A 24,364-nucleotide genomic window follows, 5' to 3' on the forward strand; every position below is an offset into this window, starting at 1 on the left:
GCTCTCTTTAATGTAAACTAAACTCCACCCACCACCCAGCACGTTTCGTGTTCCAAGCAGGGAGCCACCAATGGGTGCTTTGCTACACTCCAAGCAGGGAGCCGCCGAAGGTGCTTTGCTACACTACTTTGTGGTGTGGGGTGCAGGTGTTGGAGTGTGGTCAGGAGTCTCCACCTTACCTGAATGGTGAGTTACCACACCTCAGGAGGAGGTGCAGTACCTCTGTGGCAGCTGAGCCTCAGGAGCGCCACATCAGCATTTTGTTTCCATTTAGCCTTAGGGGGATTGGCCAGTCTGTACAGGAATTTAACCCTGCTGTGTCCTTCACAGATTAGGTTCCCCAGACTATCCCGTGCCGGCAGGTCCTATATTAGGCAGCTCCACCATCCGCCCTCTGCTTGATGTTGATTCGTAGGCAGTTCACTTTCCCTGTTGTACCTCACACCAATCAGCTGAGGTAGTCTTGGGGACTACCCTGGAGTAGTTCCTGGTGTCTACCGGCTGTCCAGCCTGTCCGCTGCACCAGTAGCTCTAGTGAAGACCCGGTGGACACCTAGTTACACCTCTCTAGAGTAAGCCTGGCCGATGGTGCAGTGGGTCCACATCCACCAATGTTACACCAAGGAACTGTGCACACCTCACAACTTTTGAAGCACAGAAAGAGGCACAGATCATGAGACGCACATAGCAGCAAATTTTGGCCTCACCCTAATCCACGGCCATTTACCACTGCTTTCTCCCCCAGCAGGAGGAGTTGTCAGAGGGGCGCTGGTAGTGAGGGAAATTCAGCAGACGCCTGAGACTGCAGGGCGTAGACCCAAATCTGGGACTGACCGCTGTATCTGGGACAGTTGGGACTAGAGATGAGCAGGTGGATTCATGGCTCGCTGGTCCAGCGTGCGTGGGACCTGGGGATTATTTTTTGTGCCGTCATTCACAGTCGGAGCTTCCAGAACGTTCTCCTCTTTATGTAGCGTCACTATACGACATCCGGCTTATTTGTGTCTGTAAGGTCGTGTTCACACATTGTAGAAAAACGGTGTTTTTTGTTTTCTGCAGGATCCGCACCATCTCCAATAACGATCTTCTCCCCCTTATTTGATGCGTTCTTGGTGCAGATGTGAAGCCGCGTTTTTATTGCGCTTTTTAGAGGACAGAAAAGCTTTGATTCTGCACTTAATAAAGTTTCTGCAGTTTTTACCTGCGATTTTAGACACATAGAAGAGAAGAAAAAGCCCCAAATCGGCACAGATCAGCCGCGTGCCTTGGGCGCACAGCGGGCACCTTTTATGGTAAAGTAGTTTTTATTAAAGATTTATTTACATAAATGAGGTAAAGAAAAAGGGGAGACAGATTATAAATACCCAGTAATACAGACAAGAACCAAACAACAGCAAAAAGAGAAATGTAAAGTCATGAAAGAGAGAGAGGCAGAATAAAGGGGAGAAAGGGTTAAGAAGGAGAATGGGGAAGGAAAAATAGGGTTTGTTAACCCCTTAGAGACCTTGCCCTTTTTCGTTTTTGCGTTTCTGTTTTCCGCTCCCCTTCTTCCCACAGCCATAACTTTTTTATGTTTCCGTCAGTATGGCCATGTTAGGCTGGTTTCACATTTGCGTTTTTTTTCGCGGTAATTTAGCGCTAAATAGCGCATGCGTTTTTTTTTTCCTATACTTTGCATGGGATGCGCTTATGTGCGCATACACATGCGTTTGTACGCGTTTTACCGCGCATGCGTTTTTTTGTGGTATGCGCTCGGGCGCACAAAATGCAACTTGTTGCATTTTTTGTGCGTCCGATTTGCCTCAAAAAGACGCATGCGCGCGCAATGCGTTTTTTTACAGCAAGACACCCATTATAAGTCTATGGTGAGCATATGTGCGCATTGGCATGCTTATGTATGCGTTTTTTTGCACATGCGTTTTTTTTTTACCATTAGTTTAGACAATGGAATTTAGGGGTTTGGGTAAAGTTAGGGTTAGTTAAGGGGGTTTAGGGTTAGGGTTAGGGTTAGGGTCAGGGTTAGGGTTAAGTATGGTTTGGTTAAGGGTTAGGGTCAGGGTTAGGGTTAGGGTCAGGGTTAGGGTTAAGTATGGTTTGGTTAAGGGTTAGGGTCAGGGTTAGGGTTAAGTATGGTTTGGTTAAGGGTTAGGGTTAGGGTTAGGGTCAGGGTTAGGGTTAAGTATGGTTTGGTTAAGGGTTAGGGTCAGGGTTAGGGTCAGGGTTAAGTATGGTTTGGTTAAGGGTTAGGGTCAGGGTTAGGGTTAGGGTTAAGTATGGTTTGGTTAAGGGTTAGGGTCAGGGTTAGGGTTAGGGTCAGGGTTAGGGTTAAGTATGGTTTGGTTAAGGGTTAGGGTCAGGGTTAGGGTCAGGGTTAGGGTCAGGGTTAGGGTTAAGTATGGTTTGGTTAAGGGTTAGGGTTAGGGTTAGGGTTAGGGTCAGGGTTAGGGTCAGGGTTAGGGTTAAGTATGGTTTGGTTAAGGGTTAGGGTCAGGGTTAGGGTCAGGGTTAGGGTTAAGTATGGTTTGGTTAAGCGTTAGGGTCAGGGTTAGGGTTAGGGTTAAGTATGGTTTGGTTAAGGGTTAGGGTCAGGGTTAGGGTTAGGGTCAGGGTTAGGGTTAAGTATGGTTTGGTTAAGGGTTAGGGTCAGGGTTAGGGTTAGGGTCAGGGTTAGGGTCAGGGTTAGGGTTAAGTATGGTTTGGTTAGGGTTAGGGTCAGGGTTAGGGTTAGGGTCAGGGTTAGGGTTAAGTATGGTTTGGTTAAGGGTTAGGGTCAGGGTTAGGGTTAAGTATGGTTTGGTTAAGGGTTAGGGTTAAGTATGGTTTGGTTAAGGGTTAGGGTCAGGGTTAGGGTTAGGGTCAGGGTTAGGGTTAAGGTTAGTTAGGGTTTGGGTTAGGGTTAAGTATGGTTTGGTTAAGGGTTAGGGTCAGGGTTAGGGTTAAGTATGGTTTGGTTAAGGGTTAGGGTTAGGGTCAAGGTTAGGGTTAGGGTCAGGGTTAGGGTTAGTAAAGTCATGGTTTGGGTTAGTGTGAGGGGCCACCTAATGTTGGAAAAAAACGCAAACGCGGTAAAAACGCACTAAAAACGCATACAAACGCATAAAAACGCTGCGTTTTTTTCATGCATGCTCATAAAAATGCTTGAAAAAAACGCAGCAGTTGTATGCGTTTGTATGCGTTTTTCAATGCGTTTTTTTGCGGGAAAAACGCGCTGCAAAAAAAAGCAAGTGTGAAACAGGCCTAAGAGGGAAACTTTGCCCAAGAGAAAATGATTTTCCAGAAATTCACGGACTTTTTTGCACATTTTTTGCAGCTGTGATCTTCATCTTCTTGGTGTGGATGTGGTAAATTTCAAAGACGGCATCAATACGATCATCGTCCAGATCTTGTAAACCGGAAATTTGGTGTTTCCAAGGGTCGTGGTTATATACGTTTAGTGGCATTCCTTTAACAGTGTTCATTACACTAGGACAAATAATTTTCGACTGGGACATTTGGATATTATTGGTAATATGTATGGGTGAAGATTATTATTATTATTATGCATTTATATAGCGCCATTTATTCCATGGCGCTTTACATGTGAAAGGGGGAAATATAGACAAGTATAATAAACATGTGTAAGACAAGGGACACACAAGTACATAAGGAGAGGGGACCCTGCCCGCGAGGGCTCACAGTCTACAGGGATGGGTGAGGATACAGTAGGAGAGATGATGAAGCTTGTGCCACGGGTGTGTTTATAGTTATGGACGGTGCACTCCTCTTTAAACTTAGTTTTTCACGAATATCCATCAGTTTGTTTCGTTTTCCTCCTACACTGATCTGCTTTCTCTAACTCAGCCTCACACGAACATGTTGCACTTTGCCCTTCATTCAGACCTGAGTCTTTGGCAACACATTTTTGACAGGCATTTCTTAGGCCGAGTGTCACACGTGCATCTGTTACACCCATCTTCTGACGGGCATGAAACCCATTCTGGTAATTGATGGTGGCTAAACGACGAATTATTGTTGGCTGTATTCTGGATCTCATACCTCCCATAGCCACTGCTGTTATTAATCACGTACTTTCCCATTCTTGTCACCACCATGCCCCTTTTCCTGATAACTTCATCTGATTCGTCCGCCATATTGTTACTAAAAGCCTGCACCTTCCCGGCAGCAACTGTGTAGGAAATCATGTTACAGTTTTGCAAGGTGTTTATGATGCCCCCCAAAAAATGTACACACTATGTTGATATGTACTCCTGGGGGAAATGTCAGGCCATACACTAAATGGGCATTGCAAGTATAGATGAAACCCTCCTTTGTAATGGGAATTTTCTATGAAACCCTCTCCCATGTTTCTTCCAAGGGGGATTGTGGTGCGTGCAAATTAGGGCCAGGCCTTGCATTCACTTCATGGGCAAACTTTATGGCAATAAAAAATAAAATAATAATGGAAACTTTTGTTTCGTGTGACCATCCAGTACCCGGGTTCAAAGGCTTATTGAGGTGCATATGACTTGGCTGCAGGGCAGGCCTTGCAGTCAATGCATAAGAAAAGAGTATGGGAGTACAAAATGAATAATGTGAAGTGGATTTTCCTGGGCCCATCCAGTAGAAGGGTTTAAAGGCTTATTGGGGTGCATGTAACTTTGGGGCAGGCCAGGCCTTGCATTCAATGCAACATTTTTTCAGGAAGTCCACCTGTACCTCTTGTGAATGGGGTATTGTGGTGCGTTGAAATTCTTGGCAGCCCATTCACTCACTACATAGGCAATAACAGTATAAGATTAATGTCGCCTGATGCCCCTGTAAAAATAGGCTCTGTGACTTTAAGAGTCCCTCCATAAATGAAATAAGATGTGTCTGATGATGTCTCACACACCACATGGCCAGCTAGGGTTGGTAAATGTTACAATGACATTTCCCAGTGAATGCATTGTTTTGGTTGAAAGCAATGCTAAAGCTGAAAAACGCTGTGTCTGAACATAACCCAAATGGTGGAGGAACATTTTGGTCTGGGGTTAATTATTTTGCCTTATATACAAGTCATTAACCTGGAAAGGATGCTCCTTAACATATTTCCCAGCAAAATTCATTTTGGTTTCACTTTTGTATGTTTTTTTGTGCACCCGTAAAAATGAAACTCTGACAACTGTGACCTAGGAGTCAGGAATGCTTCCAGGGGCGATCCCCATGATATTCCCGTGTCATTTGAGCAGTGTTTCCATCATTTTCAGACGTTTTTAGACCTTGAAAGGATCCCCGGGGGGGGATCACGGCAAAAATGCTCGGGTCTCCCATAGACTTACATTGGGCTCGTTGTTCTGTCCGAGTACCCGAGTATTCCAATTTGCTTGACCCGAGCAACAAGCCCCTGAGCATTTTAGTGCTCGCTCATCACTAGTTATTACTAGAGATGAGCGACTATCGTCGGAGAAGTTGTTATTGGCTAATATCGCTTACCGAATAGCTGCATCGGGACCCCGGATCCCTCCCGATAATCAGCTGCATGTGTCGCCCTCCATGCAGGTGCTGTGACTATCACACAGCGCGACACACGCAGCTGATTATCGGGAGCGCTCCAGCACACTGAGTCCTGCACACACTGAGGCCCCTGATCATGTGACCCCTGACTCCTCCCCTCCTGTGACCTCATCACAGGTCCTGTGCACAGAGCAGTCATATATGTGGCAGACGCTCCTGGATCTTCTGCTTTCTGGGCCGGTTCCTCCTGTGAGTCCTATTAACCCTTTCACTCCCTGTATTCTCCTTTCTGACAGGACAATATCTGAATTCGGACAGTGTGACAGGAATTTAAAGGGAACCTCTCACCTCCTTTTTCAGTTGTGAGCTGCGGCCACTGCCTTTGGGGCTTATCTACATCATTCTGCTGCTCTGATAATGTGGCATGGCTCCCTCAAACCATAAGAGCAGAATCTGCACTGTCATACGTCGCTCCGTCCCATGCTGTAGATAAGCCTCCGATCTAACTTGAAAGATAAGAAAAACAAGTTTTATTATACTCACCCAGGAGTGGTCCAGTCGGATGGGCGTCGCAGGTCCGGCGCACTGCAATACTTAGGCTACTTTCACACTTGCGTTAGGAGGTGCAGCACATGGCCGCTGTGCAGCTCCGCCCCCTGCCACGCCCCCTCCAGTCAGCTCCTCCTATGGGCGCATGATGCATCATGCAACCTGCGTACCCTATCTTTAGCATTGGGTACGCAGACCGTGCGCTGGTATGCTTTTGCCGACACATGCGCCTTTTTGACGGTGCACCGACGTGCGCCAAACGCACCGCACCTGCAACACCCATCAGAACAGACCGCCCCCGGGTGAGTATAATAAAGCTTGTTTTTCTTATCTTTCAGGTTAGATCAGAGGCTTATCTACAGCATGGGAAGGAGCGCCGTCTGACAGGGCAGATTCTGCTCTTATGGTGTTAGGGGCCATGTCACATTATCAGAGCCCCCAATAAGAGGCGCCATGTTACACCCGCCACCTCTCAATTATTTATCTTTGTCCCAGAATTTTATACCATTGGGCGATGAAGAAAAAATAATTACATTTTACCACAAAAAAATAGTTTTCTCCCCAGAGTTTACCTTTATACAAGGGGAAATAGGTAAAAATGGCCCCAAAATGTGTCCGACAATTCCCGATGACTGTGGCTGTCCAGCGCTTCATGCCCACCCGGCGAGGCTTGGGAGGGAAGACGCTATTGGATTCCTGGAGAACACATTTTCTTAGGATACAGTAGGGAAAAAAGTATTTGACACACTGCCGATTTTGCACGTTTTCCCACCTACAGAGAGTGGAGAGGTCGGTAATTTTTATTGTAGGAATACTTCAACTGTGAGAGACAGAATCTAACAATAAAAAACAGAAAATCACATCCTATGATTTCTAAGGAATTAATTTGCATTTAATTGCATAGTATTTGACAAAATAGAAAAACAGAATTTAATATTTGGTCCAGAGACCTTTGTTTGCAATTATAGAGGTCAGACATTTCCTATAGTTCTTGACCAGTTTTGCCCACACTTCAGCAGGATTTTTGGCCACTCCTCCATACAGATCTCCAGATATTTCAGTTTTTGGGGCTGTCACTTGGCAACATTGAATATCAGCTCCTTCCAAAGATTTTCTACTGGTTTCAGGTCTAGAACCTGGCTAGGTCACTCCAGGACCCTGAATTCTTCTAAGTAGACAATAGTTGCCCTGTCTGTGTGTTTTCAGGTCATTGTCCTGCTTGAAGACCCAGCCACAACCCATCTTACTGAAGGAAGGAGATTGTTGGCCAAAATCTCCCGATACATGACCCCATCCATCCTTTCTTCAACACGGTGCAGTTGTCCTGTCCACTTTGCGGAAAAGCACCCCCAAAGTGTGATGTTTACCCTAGTATGCTTCATGGTTGGGACGGTGATCTTGGGGTTATACTGATCCTTGTTCCTCAAAACATAGCGTATGGAGTTGATACCAATAAGTTCTCTTTTGGTCTCATCTGGCCACATGACCTTCACCCATGCCTCCTCTGGTTCATCCAGATGGTCATTGGTGACCTACAAATGGGTCTGGACGTGGCCTGCTGGCATTAACAGGGAAACCTTGCGTGCCATTCAGGATTTTAATCCATGAGAGCATGATGTATTTCTAACGGTAATGTTTGAGACTGTGGTCCCAGATTTCTTCAAGTCATTGACAAGGTCCTCCTGTGTACTCCTGGGCTGATTACTGACCTTGCTCAGAATCATCCTTACCCCACAAACCGAGATCTTGCATGGCACCCCAGGCAGAGGAAGATTGGCAGTCATCTTGTATTTCTTCCATTTTCCTAATAATTGTGCCAACCAGGGGCATACTACCACGGTCGCATCGGCTTCCGCTACGACTGGACCTGGAGGTTCAGGGGCCCGGCAGGTCAGAGGCACCCACAACCATGTTGAGCCGACTAATGCAGCGGTCATCAGTGTCTCTCCCTGGGGCTGCATTCCGGGAATTTGCTGTTCTCTGCAGCGCAGAGAAGCTGCAGCATGCCAGCTCACAGACGCGAGTACAATTGTAGCACTGCCTGCCAGATTAGGCCTGTTTCACACTTCAGTTTTTTGCCATCAGTCAAAATCCGCCAAAATTTGAAAATGGCGGTTCCGCTTTTCTTGTGGCGGATCCGCCATTTTTTCCCATTGGGATACATTAGTGACGGATTTTGGCGGATGGTCGTCCGTTGCGTCCGCTATTCGGCGGATCCGCCAAATTCCTGGCGGATTCTGTCTGAGGGGGACGGAGCTTGCAACGTTTTTTTTCGCCGTCATCCACCATGCGGTAGAATGGGCGCCTATGGGCGGCGGATCCGCCGGGATCCGCTATTTTATGGAATCCGCCGGGGGAATCTGCTAATTCGCACTGAGCATGCTCAGAAAAAAAGATACTTTTCCAGACAGTCCCAAAACTATATAAGGTGGGCTAATTAATCATTTGGCCCAGACATCCGGCACCAGCCACAGTGAAAACACGGAGCCAGAGCCATCAGCCATCCAGCACCTGCCCAGAAGACCCCCAGAGAAGAGAGAGAGCCTGCCCAGCCACAAGCCAGGACAACAGAGAGAGGCCTGCTACCAAGCCACCAAAAGCCTGCAATTGTGTGAGTATTAAAACTATTTGTGTGGGGCATGTCTGTGTGTGTCCGTGGCTTGTCTGTCTGTGTGTGTGGCCTGTCTGTGTGTGTGTCATGCGTGTTTTTTTTTTGTTTTTTTCATACCTATTGTTTTTCTGTTGCATGTGTATAGATTTTTATTTTGATACTACTGTAATTTTATTTTTATATTTGCAAGTATGCTTGGATTGTGTTCTGTGTGCATTGTATTTGGTGTAGCTGGTATTGTATGTGGTGTACTTGGGCCCAGACATCCGGCACCAGCCACACTGAAGACACCGAGCCAGACATCCGGCACCAGCCACACTGAAGACACCGAGCCAGACATCCGACACCAGCCCGACTGATAGAAGACCGAACTAGAGCTATAAAACCTGCCTGCCCAGCTGCAAGTCTTCCACCTGCAAGACCCCTGGAGCATGTCTGTGTGTGTGTGTGTGGCCTGCCTGTGTGTTATGCGTGTTTGTGTGTTTTTTTTCATACTTTAATTGTTTTTCTGTTGCATGTGTATTGTATTTTATTTTCATATTTGCAATTGTGGTGTGATTAATGTATCTGTTGTATATCAGTGCTTTTTTTTTTTCATTTATTGTGGTATTTAAAATAAAGAGCGGAGTAGCTCCTATTTGTGGGGGGAAAAAAAATTATAAAGTAAAAAAAAAAATAAACTGTTTTGAAGAAATCTCCGTAGTATCATTTTAAAACAAGGTAAAATTAAGTTACCATAAAGGTACATTAATTTTTTGGTATACAAGTGTGGTTATACTCTCAAGTGAGAGATTGCAACATGCAAACAAAAAATTCTGGGTATACACAGCAATTACACACCTTAAATCACTGGTTAAACTCTCGGTGAGAGTTTTTCAGGGAATTCAAAAACATGCAAACACAAAGTGTGGGTATACACAGAAATTACACACCTTCAATCACTGTGGTTACACTCTCGGTGAGAGTTTTTCAGGGAATGCAAGCACAAAGTGGGTATACACAGCAATTACACACCTTCAATCACTGTGGTTACACTCTCGGTGAGAGTTTTTCAGGGAATGCAAGCACAAAGTGGGTATACACAGCAATTACACACCTTCAATCACTGTGGTTACACTTTTTCAGGGAATTCCAACACATGCAAACACAAAGTGTGGGTATACATAGCAATTACACACCTGCAATCACTGTGGTTACACTCTCTGTGAGAGTTTTTCAGGGAATTCAAACACATGCAAACACAAAGTGTGGGTATACTTAGCAATTACACACCTTCAATCACTGTGGTTACACTCGGTTACACTTTTTCAGGGAATTCAAACACATGCAAACACACAGTGTGGGTATACACAGGAATTACACACCTGCAATCACTGTGGTTACACTCTCAGTGAGAGATTGTAAGGGAATTTACACATGCAAACATTTAAAACTGCGTATACTTAGTTTCAGGGAATTACACAAATTACATACCAATGAAGATTTATTTTTTATGTTATTTAATTTTTTTTTTCACTTTCATATCATTTCAGGAAGCACGCAGCAGCAGCAGCAGCCACACACCGCAGGAGACCCTACAGGCCGCATCAGATCCGCATAGGAACAACTTCAGTTTTCCCAGTAAGTATAAAGGCCTGAAAGCTTGTGATATCCTTTGTATAGTAGCTTAACAAGTGTCCTTATACTTGCAGATCGGTTCAGAAAGTACTGCAGAGTCGCAGCAGCAGCCACACACCGCAGGAGACCCTACAGGCCGCATCAGATCCGCATAGGAACTTCAGTTTTCCCAGTAAGTATAAAGGCCTGAAAGCTTGTGATATCCTTTGTATAGTAGCTTAACAAGTGTCCTTATACTTGCAGATCAGTTCAGAAAGGACTGCAGAGTCGCAGCAGCAGCCACACACCGCAGGAGACCCTACAGGCCGCATCAGATCCGCATAGGAACAACTTCAGTTTTCCCAGTAAGTATAAAGGCCTGAAAGCTTGTGATATCCTTCGTATAGTAGCTTAACAAGTGTCTTTATACTTGCAGATCACTTCAGGAAGGACCGCAGCAGCCACCGCAGCTGACCCGCAATCCAGACCGTAGTGATGTCTTCTCCTGAAAGCTCCCCCTCACATCACCAGCGAGCTGAGGTAAATAATTTTTTTTTTTTTAACTCTTATTTTTTTTTTTGTTTAAACCCTATATCCATGTATTATGTTTTGACAGGAAGTTGATTCAGAGGAGCTTCCAGGAGGAGACATGCAGGGTGGAGAGACACAAGGAGGGGGTGCGCAGAGTGTAAATTTAGCACATACACACATACATAATGCTACACCCAACACAAACATTCATCACAGTGCACACACAATAACTACGCATGCATCCAAACAAAAAATTTTTATTTTTATTTTACAGTCTTCAGAATCCGGTGCCCGCACTAGAGCGACTCCCAGGACATCCCAGGGTCGTCGAGGTGATGCCTCTGGTGGTCGGCAAACGGTAAGTAACCCTATTTGGATAATTGAGTAAATGAACATCATGTGTTTGAATAGAATGTAATTTTTTTTTTTTTTTTTTTCTTCACAGGTTTCACAGCGTGCTCCCCGGAGACAACTCGAGGAGGGTGTGATAATAGACACCGATGACCTCATCCATGAGGTTGAAAACCGGGAGCTGCTGTGGAACATGGGAAACCATTTACACGCCAACCAACCACCCGACGGCTCTGGGATGAGGTGTGTTCTGCAGTTATAGAGAACTGGGAGATCGATGCGAGGGCCAGGGATTTAGTGCGTAAGTATTACAACTTCAGTAACTTATATTCCAGCATGTGAAGTATTGAATACTAAACCCCTTTTTTTTCCTTCACAGGTGACCGGGTTATCACACAGTGGCGGTCGCTCCGGGATCGCTTCAAGAGGGACTACAACAAGGAGATGCAGACCCCGAGTGGATCGGGAGGATGCCGGGGACCCCAGTACAAGAACTACAGAGCCCTGGGGTTCCTACGATCGACTATGGTGTCCAGAAGGTAAATATTCCACACCATTTCTGTAGTAGAAATGTTTACATGTTTAACCAAATTTTTTTTCAGCAGAGTTAAATTAAATATCAATATATTTAATATATTTTTTTTCTCTTTTTTTTTTTTTTTAGCACCATCTGCAGCACTCGGGAGCCTGCATAGGAGTTGCCTCACTCTGGAGTGATCCCTTGTGAGACCGCCCCCGGTGACCACATCGAGGTATCCGACCCCTCTGTACCTACCCTCTTGTCTCATCCCTCTATCCCCTCCACCAGCACTGGAGCAGCAGGGCAGACTTCATCACATGAAGCTGCTGGTGACGACTTGTTCCCTGTTCCCCACCCCTCAGACACTGCCGCAACATCTCGACCAACTTTTGGTTCTGGCCGGCAGCGTCTGAGGAGTCAGGAAAGGATGACCTTGTCTGACTGTTTGAGTCTAAACTCATCTGTCCAGCATGGTTTCCAGAATTATGGACAACGGTTATCTTCTGGGTTGACCATGATCAATCAAAGTATCATGGAACTCCGAAGATACATGGAACAGATGAATTTAGAATCAAACCAGACTCCGAGACATATCTTTTTTCAATCCGTTGTCCGGCAAATGGAAGGTTTAAGTACTCACCAGCAGATGCGTGTGATGCAAGCCTGTCAGAATGCTCTAGTGGAGGTACTAGCAGAAGCATCCCATCCTCCCCCTGTCCATCCTCCCCCTGTCTATCCTTCCACAGTCCATCCTTCCCCCGTCCATCCTTCCACCACCATCCATCACACAGCCGTCCCTCCTCCTACCACTCCCTCTCCTTTCTCTAGTTCCCCATTCCATTCTTCCCAGTACCTTCCTTCCCCATTGCATTATACCCCAATGCCCTCACCATACCCACCCCCACATACACCTTCAATGTACCCGCAAACCTCGGCTGTCCATCCACTCCCGTCCCAACCACATGTTTTAAACCCCCCTTCCACTTCTGATCCTCACCAACTCCCTCCCCAGTCCTCTACCTCCCCCTCGATGTGGTCAAGCCTGTTAACCCCTCCGATACTATCTCCACCCAACAGTATCATAATTTGTCATTTCTTTTTTCTTAAAAAAAAAAAAAGGTAATATATACCAAAAAAAAAAATTTAAAAATTTTACAAAAAAAGTTAAGATATACCAACCAAAAAAAAGCGTTTAAAAAAAAAATTTGAAAAATTCACAAATAAACAATGTGGTTTTTTTTTTCAAAGAACTTTATTGTGTTGTTTCTTTTTTGTTCTTTATTTCTTGGGAAATATTCAAAGTACACCAGTGGTGTAAAAGGTAAACAAAACACAACACTTGGTAACACAACACTGGGTAACATTTCACAGTACACCAGTGGTGTACAAGGTAAAAAAAAAAACGAACACTTGGTAACACAACACTTGGTAAAACCCAACACTTGGTATCATTTCACAGTGTTAAAGTTTAAAAAAAAAAAAAAATTGGTAACACAACACTTGGTAACACAACGCTTGGTACCCAACACTTGGTAAAATTTCAAAGTGTAAAACTTTACGCTTGGTACCCAACACTTGGTAACATTGCAAAGTGTAAAACTTTAAAAAAAAAACAACACTTGGTAAAACAAAACACGTGGTAACACAATGCTTGGTAAAGCCCAACACTTGGTATCATTTCACAGTGTAAAAGTTGAAAAAAAAAACAAAACTTGGTAACACAATGCTATACCCAACACTTGGTAACATTTCAAAGTGTAAAAGTCAAAAAAAACAAACAAACACTTGGTACTCACAATTAGTATATTAAAAAAAAAATTATATCATGTCATCTTGCCAGTCCACTTGTTCCTCTGGTGTCAGAAAATAGTCTGCAAAGGTGTCCCTCATTCTTGCCACTGAGCCAGTACTCCGAAGTTTGCTGCTCATAATCCCACAAGGTGGTTTCAGACAGATTTTCTTCTACGGAAACAGGTTCCTTTGAAAGGACAAAGTTGTACAGGATGACACACGCCTTCACCACCTCATCCACAGTCTCTGTTTTCATTTTAATGGCCGTTAACAGGACTCTCCATTTGGCAGTTAAAATTCCAAACGCGCACTCCACCACTCTGCGCACTCTGGTTAACCAATAGTTATATATTTTTTTCCGGTGTGTTAATCCACGACTACCATATGGCTTGAGTAGGTGTTTAGAAAGCTGAAAAGCGTCGTCACCAACGCACACAAAAGGCATTGGTGGGCCTGTTGTTCCAGGGAGTGGTCTTGGAGGTGGGAAGTCAAAATTGTCTCCATACAAGCGCCGGCCCATGGTGGACATCTTGAAGACCTGAGAGTCATTAGAACGACCGTATGCACCAATGTCCACAGCAATGTATTTGCAGTTTGCATCCGAAATGGCCATAAGGACAATAGAAAAGTATTTTTTATAGTTGTAAAACTGTGAACCAGATCCCATGGGTTTCACAATCCCGATATGCTTGCCATCCACGGCACCGATGCAGTTTGGAAACTGGCAGATTTCTTGAAACTTGTCGGCAATCTCCAGCCAACTCTCCTTTGTTGGCTCTGGGATGTATTCCTCCTGTAAAGAATCCCATAATGCCCGGCAGGTCTGTTGTACAATTCCAGCAATAGTTGAAATCCCAATCCGGAACTGGAAATGGAGGGAGGTGAAGGATTCTCCAGTTGCCAGGAATCTGTTAAAAAAAGGGAAAAAAAAGTAAAATGAATACAAACTACAAGCCATAACATAACAATAAAAGCCTGCAGAATCTGAAACAGTTTAAAAAGTAGATAACTTACCGAAGGGTCACCATCAAACGCTCCGCCGGTGATATAGAAAACCGCATTTGTGTGTCCCTTCTCCGGATTTGTTCTCCAACACGATCCACCAATATCTCGAAGAATTCCAGCCTCATGCGCACGTAGTTGAAGAACTTGTCCGGATTATCCCTCAATTCCAGGTATAGTGTGGAAAACACGCCACGGGTGAACCTCTGCGCATTAATGGGATGAATCCACTGGCGCCGTTTCCTCTGCCGCAGGATTCGCAATCTTCTTTTCTCCCTCTGGAGAGCAATAATTGCCAACCGATTCAAGTGACGATCAAATTCCACACAGAAGCTGTCAATACTCGCAATAACTCCTTCCAAACTCGCACTGACTCCTTCCATCGCTGCCACTAGCTCTAAAACCTTTCAAAGAAATTGTATCACAACACCCTAGATATATTTCTCCCTAGTTTCCAGTATCCAATCACATTTGGGAGCATTCTCCAAGAGCCAATCATATTTGGGAGCATCCCATTTTGGAGGTGTGGAAAAACGGATCCGCAAGAAAACTGATCCAACAGATGTGAAAAATGGATGCCAAAGGATGATACGGATCTGCTTTTTGATGGATCCGTACAAAAATCTGTATAGCGGATCCGTAAAAAAACGGATCCGTACCATCAGCTGGCATCCGTTTTTACACATTTTTAGCGGATCCGCTATTTTCATCTTTTGGCGGATTTTGACTGATGGCAAAAAACTGAAGTGTGAAACAGGCCTTAGATAAAAGTTGGCTGAGCCATGGTATTAACCAGTCCTCTAATGCACTGGCAAACACACAGAAAGGGCCCCTGTGCAAGAACAATACATGGGCCCTTTGCAGTCCAATAACTCATCATAGTGCACAATTCCCATATTTTGGATGTGGAAGTGGCCCCGTTACCTCTTGGGACCTTGTATGGTTGCACCAATGATATGTCCACCCCTGATCTAATGTATATGTGGGGCCTCCTGACTTTCCCCTGAGAGCAACACTGTCCCCCAACATAACCTATCGGGTGGTCTGCTTTCTATGGTGCCATATTCGCCTCTCAACGACTCTTCTAGCAAATGGCAGAAGGTGGAATTGATCTTCTGTACCGGCAAAGCTGTGTCTTCTAATGAGGTCTGCCCTAGGTAGGCGCTCTCCTCCAATGCAGGACAAAATGGCCTCCGTGGGAAGAGATGTCAGCAGTGTGGCCTAAGCTATGAATATACAAACGCTTCGCTTCTTGTGAATGCACTCTTGCAAACATTTGTTTATTTTATCTTCTCTTGTTTAGTTTGACAGAGACTATTGAAGGTCTGCAGACTCACATTGACGATCTACAGAAACAGGTGGAAGAGCTGAAAAAGTGTCGTAGCCGTGAGACGTTTGAGCACTCGAGGTCAACCCACAGCCTCTCCTGTCTGAAGGAACTCTATGACCTGCGCAAGTAAGTTTAAGAAATTATGTGGCTGAAAATATATATATTTTTTCATGGTAAATTTTTACGCCGATTTTATTGTGCGCTTTTTTTTTTTCAAAGTGATCGTCAAAATTAATGCAGAAATAAAAGCGATGCCTATTTTGAAGTAAGCCCATGAGCCAACGCTGAGGACTTTAAAGCCACATGTGAACTAACCTGTAAGTGCATTGTGGGTGCATCTAATGTACACAGACACCGCCTCAATGCACTTCCAGGTCAATTTGCATATTGCTTCAACACTCGATTCCTCAGCGCTGGATTATCAGATTACTACAAAATGTGTAGATTTTATTTTTTTTTTCACTGGGACCTAGTCAGCTATGCCACTAGTTTTAGTAGCAAAATTGTCTTAGCAAATTTCCTTTTTAACATATTTTTTTGAATATTGAGATCTGAAGCCAAATTAATGGGAAAGTCTAAAAATGTCTCTTCCTTTGTTGATATACCTTGTGTGACTTCAAGACGCTAAATATATCCATATCTACATTGGGCCTGGCTTTGATACATGTCATGGCCAAACTTGCATGTAGCGCCTAGACTTGCTGTCCTTCACGGAAGGACATGATGTCCCATATGTACTCCAGACAGAAAACAGATGATTAGCTTCTATCTTCCTGACGACCAAACAGATTATAGCTGGGCTGAGGAAAAAAAAACAGTTCTTCGATTTCACTATTGCAAAAAGTCCAGGGTGATCAGGCTCCTGATACGTCATGGTGGACTCCTCTCCTTCCTGACATCCAGGAGATCTCTCCATCCCCCTTTACCCCGTTCTGCCTTCTCAAGCTCTGCAACCTCATCCTTCAACTCTCGCTTGTTTGTTTTTTTTTCTTGTACTCCTTTTTGCTTTTTACTAGCACTATTGAATCAGAGGTAGGGGTGGACGTATCATTGGTGCAACCTGTGTGGCCACACAGGAGCCCAAGAGATAAGTGGGGGCCCATTTCTCTTTTTTTTTTTTTAGGAGCTCTTGGACTTTAAAGGGCTTATATTTGTGTACAGACGGACTAATAATTGGGTGGACCTGCTGAAAAGCCAAAGGGAAGTGGCAGCCTTTCATTTGAGGGATCCAGTAATGGTGCCAAATATGCAAGATCAACATGTGTGAACATATCTGAAGCTTGCAGTGTTGTCAGAGTGATAATTATATCTCTTCACTTGGTAGTGAAAACAAAAAAAATGTAGTTTACCAGGTTTGATCTGAAAGGTTTTACTAGAGGTGGTGGTAGACTAAGTATTTTTCTTACTTTGCAGGCATTTTGTCTATGATCACGTCTTTGCTGAGAAGATCACATCTCTAAACACTCAGCCTGGTCCCCTTGAAGAAGAATCATGATCATCTCAAGAAAACTGTCTGTTCTGGAGGCATAGCTCAGCCTAGAACGCAAGAAGAGGGAGACTTTAGAGGATGAACATAATCAGGTCTTGAAGGAAAACTCAGAGTTAGAAAATATCCTCAAGGATAGGGATTCGTGTCATGCCCGGGCAGAAGAGTTAGAAGCTGAGGTGGCCGAAATGCGTCAGATATGTCGATCAGACAGCGTATTCTCTAGCAGTGTTGAGAAGCTGGTACCAGAATCCATCTTCATATCATTCAAAGAGACTTCAGATAAGGATCCAGAGCTCGATCCAATCTCTGAAGGAGAAAAAAAGCCCTTAAAAAGGAGCAGTAGTGAGATGGTCTTGCCCACTGTCACTGCAGAAGCCATTCGTAATGGTCATGAGGAGACCTGTATCAGGAGGACCGAGGCTGTGAAACAAAGAGGAATTTCTCTGCTCAATGAGGTGGACTCTCAGTACAGTGCCCTTAAAGGTAAATACGGGGAGCTTCTTCACTGTTGCCAGATGGAGGATGACCTCTTCAGTCACAAGTCTGTCCAGACCACAAATCTGTCCACCAGGTCATCTCCAGACAACTCTCCACCAAATACCTTAAATTCAGGAAAGCACACCCCTGGCTCCCCAGTGTCCCAGCCGGAGTACAAAGTTCTTTTTCAAGAAATATTTACTTGTATTAACAAAACCAAAGAAGAAATCAGTGAGAATCGAACAAAATACAAACTTATCTCCCACTCCCAGAGTAGTTATGACCACCAGCAGAACTTCTGTGTTTTTGTTTGTTTTTTTCTTCCAGTGTACATACCACTTAGACTTAATATATTCATATGTCTATTTCCTTTAAATTATTTTTAATTCTTGATCATAAAGAAGTCTTATGGCTACCTCACTTGCCCATACGATGGCCAACAAGCACGGTGATCTACTATATAAAGTGGAATCCACTTTCAGATGGTGACCTTGTTTCATCCCACAAGCTTTAACTTGGGTCTTCTGGTCAGGACAGTAGTCAGGATTAGAAAAAGAAGCAGATTGGACCACACTTCTCGTTTTGAAGCCTATGGACCGATGAAGTGTGAAACTGGACTACAAGAGCTATGAAGGACTGGATTCTTCACAGTTCATCCTCAAACCAGGGTCTGCTAAAGAGGTGGTGTAGCGTGGTTTCTCTTCTTTAGTTTGACTTTTCTGTGGGATAACAGGACCTTCAGATAATATATCTTCAGGTTCATACCTGATTGTTAGTAGATGTAGAGGATTTCCCAAAGTTGTTTTTGTTTGATTTTTTTTTTGTACACACAACAGGGTATGCAATACTCCTGGTCACCAATATTATACCACTAGCCATGTTGATATTAGCAGAAGCCCCTTTCATCTAAACCAGACAACACAATCTCTGGCTAAGCCCGATTTTCACACGTCCAACTTTCACGGGCCTGAGCTATCTGACATGCGTGCAGTTCTCCTGCCTCGAATTTGGGTCAGGAGACCCCAGTAGAACCCAGACATCTATCCATACACGGACCCCTGAATATCGGCCATGTGCAGCCATCCCAAGCTTCCGATTTAGGTACGACCAGCACAATTTTGCTGTGACTTGTCTGTTCGTACGATACGTGTGGTCTTCTACGGTCTGGAGAAAAGCACAAACGGTCTATTTTATGCATAGCAACCGTGTAGGAGTAGTATCATTTAGTATCATTTTATGTAGCCGCTGGCGCTGTGGGGCCCTATAACTGCTCCTATAGGGAGATAACTTCTTATATAATACTGTGATGTCGTATTAGAGAACACTAATATATTGCACTTATTACTAGCTGTAAATAATCCTATAAATATTATATCTACTGTTTTCTATTAGATATATATTTCTTTGTTTTGTTCCTAATTTTCTGGTGTATAATATGCCTCTTGCCTAAATGTGGGAACATCGCAGCAGCCAATGGTTTCCGTTCCCTACAAACTGGTGGCCCATAAAGTTGCATGCCCTCGTCCACTACCTGCTACCATGTTACCTCCGTGACACACATCCTGCAATTGTGTGCCGAAATACACACCTTATTGTTATTTCCTAGGTTTTCAAAGCCATATTCTCCATCCCACCCACCCAGATTTGTAAGGATTTAGAGATTAATGGCTGAAAATTATGCATTATCAAAGTCTTTATTCGTATGGTCATGTCATGGCTTTGTGTCCTCTGATTAATGGGATCAGAAGCCATCAAGGCAACGTATTTAAAGGGATTGTTCCCTTTCACAAATCTTTGGACTTTATAAGCTGCAGCAGGTATAAAATACAAGCTTAACATTACTTGCCTTACTCGGGTCCAGCACTGGCTCTCCACCTCTGCTCATTCTGTTTGGCTGCAGCAGTATTGCAGCACTGCCACCGATCGATGAGATCGGCGATTGGCAGAATAGCCGAGCTCACAGATTGCTTGTATAAGACAGAAACCGGGCAGTGATGGGGTCTCTACTTTGGACCTGGGAAGGCTAAAGAATTTCTACTGAGAAAAAAAAAAACAGGGATTTTTGTGTACTCACCATAAAATCCTTTTCTCCAAGCCACTCATTGGGGGACACATGTGTGGACTAGACACACTGTGAATAGAGTCCAAATGTTATTTGTATAGTGACCATCTTACAGCCAGATCTCTTGGCTCCACTGTCCAAACTAACAGCCCAATTTAGTATATATTTGGGCGACACCTAACCCATGGTCGGGCCAGGACATCTGGACAAGAACACTTGCCCCCCAAGACCGTTATGACAGAAAATGTTGCCTCTATGGAAAAAAAAGCTCCAGGTATGGGATTTTTATATATTTAGACACCCCAAAAATTGTTATTTAAAAGGTGCAGTTTTTTTATTTTATGCGTTCCTGGCCCCATCTATTCCAGTTCCGAACTATCCATTGCAAGTCCAGCAATCTGGGTGATTAGAGTAGTTAATCTGATTTTGGAGGGGATAAAAACATGTTAAAATGAATACTTGGGGCACAAGTAATACTAGGATGTGTCTAGCATAGAGCCTGGTGGGGGGATCAGTGCATTTTCAGCACTGGGAGAATCTGTGTCCTGTTCCCCCATCCCTCACTGTACTGTGCACCAGTTATGGCTAGAGAGCAGTTTTTTTTTACGTTTTGGTGCTTCTTTAGGGAAATTCTACAAAAAAAAAACAAGCACATAAGACTTTTTTTTTAACTTGCAAAAATATGTGCTTAACTTTGCGGTAATTGTTACTGACTAGTGTGCTTTGCTATAAGAAAGCTATGCAGAGAATGGACCGCCGTAAGAGCCAGTTCAGATCTTGTTTTTTTAGTGACTGCTTTTAGACTAGATCAGAAGAGAATACATCATATCAAGCGGTATACATTAATAAACAGATCTTGGCCCTAATGAGGCTGGTGTACTTATACTGACAAGCCCATGTCAGAAGGACTGTATAATCCAGTCATTAGAAATGGCATTTTATGAGGACAGACAAAGCTGCTCCTCTGTCATCTTGGTCAAGTGAATTTTCAGAAAGGATTATATAGGGATTTTGACATAAATAGGGCTGGTGGCGCTGGAGAATTGATAATACTGTGTATTAAACATAACTTCTAAAACTATGAACTTTAAAGAGGTGTAAAGCTACAAGTCTGCAGTCACTTCCCCCTAGTGCACGCACTGTGAACATGTGAGGATTTACAAGTCTACAGTCACAGTGCCTGCAGACTTGTAGCTTTACACTGGACAACCCCTTTAAGGCCGGGGTTGGGATGTCTGTATTGGAAATTGGACTGGCCAAGATGACAAATTGTGGCTGTGACTGGCCCGAGTGCTCATCCGCATTGCACACAGGTACCGTGCTGCCTTTCATGCCTTATTCTGGTCTGTAAAATGGACCACAGGAGGACACGGCGCCATTTTTTTTTCCTCCATGCAGGCCATCAGTCCACGTGCACATGGACAAATTATATGTTATGGGGCTGTTCAGACAAGCATACAATTCTAGGCCAGTGATTGCCGACCTTTTTGGCTCTACACTTGGCTCCCGGGGCAAGATGGCATTTTGAGTTCTCCACATGGCGAATCGCAGGTTGGTGAAAAAAAAAAATCCATAAACCCATTAGGTCTGTAGTGAACTAGTGCGCGCTTGTTTGGCTCTAGTATGATGGAGATTATCCCATACTTAGGTGTTTCTAGGAATAATGCAGATAAACGTTGGTATGAATGAAGCGTAAGAAGACGGCTTATGTGGGGAGGGGATGGCGGTAGTAAAGGGAAAGGCAAGTTAGGTGGAGTCAGATTTGGTGTTATGGTATGAATGAGACTGCTATATGAAGCCAGAAGTACATGATCGTATCTAACGAAGTGTTATAGAAGACAGTGTTAATGATGGCGGCTCGCTGTAGAAAGTCTGTGTACCACGGTCACTGATGGGAGGAAAACTAAATGATGACGGAGTTGTACGCCGTCCGGTATCGGCTGCTGTGTTCCGTGATCCGTCCTTTACTCAATCTGATCCGCACAATAAAGACATTCCTTATGTGGTTTTCTGCTGTCATCCAGCGCACACAAGAAACGCACCAATTATCATACAAGAAGACCCCCAAGTCAGCAGCGCTTTGCCAGAATTCTAGCATAAAATACTTTAATTACAAAATCTTTGCACAACTCAAATTTAGCAACTTATTTTTTTTTCTTTGAATCCAGACCCACCAAAAAAAAAAAAAAAATCTGTGGTATCATGCCCCCAGCTCTGCCAAGTGATGGTATTTCTTATGCCAGTCCCTGACTGGAGTAAGATGTGTGGCGGCACACACCACTTATCAGACGATTCTCACTCATTGACAGATAAATGAGGCCGCTCTAACACTGATAATGAGCCAGAGCCAAAATCTTCAGCCATTTCTTCAGGTCTTCTGTGGTCAGCCTCATCAGAATACAGGCTAATCGTACTCTGGCTTTCCCTTCTTTATCGAAAGATGCAAAGCAGAAAATCCTGTACATTCCAAGTATATTTTACAAGAGTATCAATCTATGCCTAGTGTGGTTCCCCTATCAGTTGTCTGCTTTTACCATCAGATACCTTTGTGTAAATGTATTTTTGATACTGCCTGTGTCTCTCCTGTACAATCTACTGTCTTATGATAACATTAACAGGTAAAAAACAAACTATTTCCCATCATAAAGGACATACTGTACTTGGAATTGTAGGTACATGTGATACCAATGAAGATTGTAGGGGCTGACCTAATGGATTGCCATACTAAGCTTGGTGCTGTATTCCAGTACTGATGGTGAGTCCGGTGCTGTAACTTAAAGGGAATCTGTTGCCCCATTTTTGCTCTATGTGCTGCGGCCACCGCCATCAGGGGCTTATCTACAGCATTCAGTAATGCATTCTGTAATGCTGTAGATAAGCCCCGATGTAACCTGAAAGAGAAGAAAAACAAGTTAGATTATACTCACCCCGGGGTCCGGTCCAGCACCTCTTATTTTCTAGCGATGACGTCCTCCTTCTTACTTCTGCTGCAGCTCCTGCGCAGGCGTACTTTATCGGCCCTGTTGAGGGCAGAGTAAAGTACTACAGTGCGCAGGCGCCGGGAAAGGTCAGATCCGGCACCTGTGCACTGCAGTACTCTGCCCTAAACAGGGCCGATAAAGTGCGCCTGCGCAGGAGCTGCAGCAGAAGTAAGAAGGAGGACGTCATCGCTAGAAGATAAGAGGCGCCGGACCCCTGGGTGAGTATAATATAACTTATCTCTCTTCTCTTTCAGGTTAAATGGGGGGCTTATCTACAGTATTACTGAATGCTGCAGATAAGCCCCTGATGGCGGTGCCGGCAGCTCATAGAGCAAAAATGAGGTGACAGATTCCCTTTAAGAGACCGTGTTTTGTTCTATATTTTGCAATCAGACTATTCAGGGTTCAAGACTCTGGAGGGGACCAAATAATGATTACTGTAATAGCCACACACAAGAAAACATTCCAGCCCACTGCATTTCCATTTTGGCTTTAGTCCGGGTGCCCACAATCTGGAACCAGCAACACTTTGGACGCAGTGCACGTTCGCTGTGTCCTTAGCGTTGCCGTCTGTTGAATGCAGGCGACTCCGCATAGGTTCGCTGAACCGTGCGGATTCACCACATCCAATACATTGGGTGAAAGAAACTAGTGTCCTCCACAAGAAAAATAGACAGGGTGTCCGTGGGACTTCTGGAAATCCAAGCCACTATGCTGTAACATCTGGCCGCTGCAGGTTTGACACAGGAACTCAAGATCGTGGGCACATACCCTTAGGCAGCAGAAAAGCTAGAATCTGCTCTGACAACTGGGGACGCTAAAGGAGTATAAGGTAATATTCTAGTGCTAAAAAGTGATACTGCATGGTCAATGTTAATGGTCATCCATAAGAAATGTCATTCAGCAAGTACTGAGGTAATACACAATTTACCTAAAATACACAAAAAAAAATTAAAGGGGTCATCAATAATCAGATTGGTCAATCATTGGCAGTCTCAGCTCTTTGGAACTGCCACGTACAATGCTCAGTTATTTCTATCCGTCCCATGGATAATGAATGGAGCAGAGCCCAGTTCTTGAAACATGGGTTCTAGCAGCATATCATCCAAGATTTTTTTTTTTTTGGGGGGTGGGGTAGGGGGGAGTAATATTTTAAATAAAAAAAAAATCTGTAAATCTCCAGCTGATTTTATAAGAATCAAATAAGACATACTATTCTGGCACCTTTATTTACATAAGGTAATAATTTTCATTTTTTTCATGTAAAACAAAATTACTCAAATTAGGCAAGCTTTCATATGCCTCCACTTTGATATCCATGAAGAAGGATGTCAACACATGTACATTAGCCACAATGAACACATGCTGACCCTAGCTTTTGTGATGAAGCATCTAATGAGCGTGTGCAAAGATCATTGCAAAGGGAGGGGGAGCTGTGACATCACTTATTGTGATTGGTGGATTCTAGTGGGGGAGCTGTGTAGAGAGGATTATCTGTCATTGTAATCCTGCCTCTGATGATAAGGAGGCTGCTGAAAATTCTTTCTAAAAAGACCGCAGTACAAGTCTAAAAAAAGAAGCCCCAATGTGAAAATGTGTTTT

The 24,364-nt window shown here is 44.1% G+C and overlaps 1 pseudogene; it reads left to right on the forward strand.

Annotated features, from left to right (window-relative positions):
* The first annotated feature begins 15,476 nt into the window (after positions 1-15,476).
* On the forward strand, positions 15,477-19,112 carry LOC141077965 (cerebellar degeneration-related protein 2-like; annotated as a pseudogene).
* The last annotated feature ends 5,252 nt before the right edge of the window (positions 19,113-24,364 follow it).

The sequence above is a fragment of the Dendrobates tinctorius genome, unplaced genomic scaffold (assembly GCF_039654945.1).
Source record: "Dendrobates tinctorius isolate UK_male_01 unplaced genomic scaffold, ASM3965494v1 ptg000485l, whole genome shotgun sequence".
Lineage (NCBI taxonomy): Eukaryota > Metazoa > Chordata > Amphibia > Anura > Dendrobatidae > Dendrobates > Dendrobates tinctorius.